The 318-nt window shown below is 31.8% G+C and overlaps 1 long non-coding RNA gene across 1 annotated transcript in view; it reads right to left on the reverse strand.

The window, feature by feature from the left end:
- LOC116700550 (uncharacterized) overlaps nt 1-316 on the reverse strand; it is a 4,065-nt gene extending 3,749 nt beyond the window's left edge. The window contains exon 1 of the long non-coding RNA XR_004334682.1: nt 240-316. This is a non-coding gene — a long non-coding RNA (uncharacterized LOC116700550). The remainder of the gene's footprint in view (nt 1-239) is intronic.
- Nucleotides 317-318: the final 2 nt, after the last annotated feature.

A 318-nucleotide genomic window follows, 5' to 3' on the forward strand; every position in this document is an offset into this window, starting at 1 on the left:
TCTTAAAAAGTCAACAGCAACCACCATCAAATTAATAGAAATAAACAGTTGACGTGTAAAATACTACGTTCTGTGAAAAATTTGGAAAGTACACATTATTAATGTAATTTACTTGTAAATAAATGACCAATTTTAGATTTAGCTTTTTATAAAAAACAAAAACAGCTTCACTTAAAACAGCTACCTTAAAAGAGTGTGACGGCTATTGTTAAAAGGGGTATTTAATTTTGGCTAATTACCACAGTGTTTATGGGTCAATCTTAACTACATATGGGAACAGTAGATGACACACTCCGCTGTAAACAAGACGAGGGAACG

This window comes from Etheostoma spectabile, chromosome 13 (genome assembly GCF_008692095.1).
Source record: "Etheostoma spectabile isolate EspeVRDwgs_2016 chromosome 13, UIUC_Espe_1.0, whole genome shotgun sequence".
NCBI lineage: Eukaryota > Metazoa > Chordata > Actinopteri > Perciformes > Percidae > Etheostoma > Etheostoma spectabile.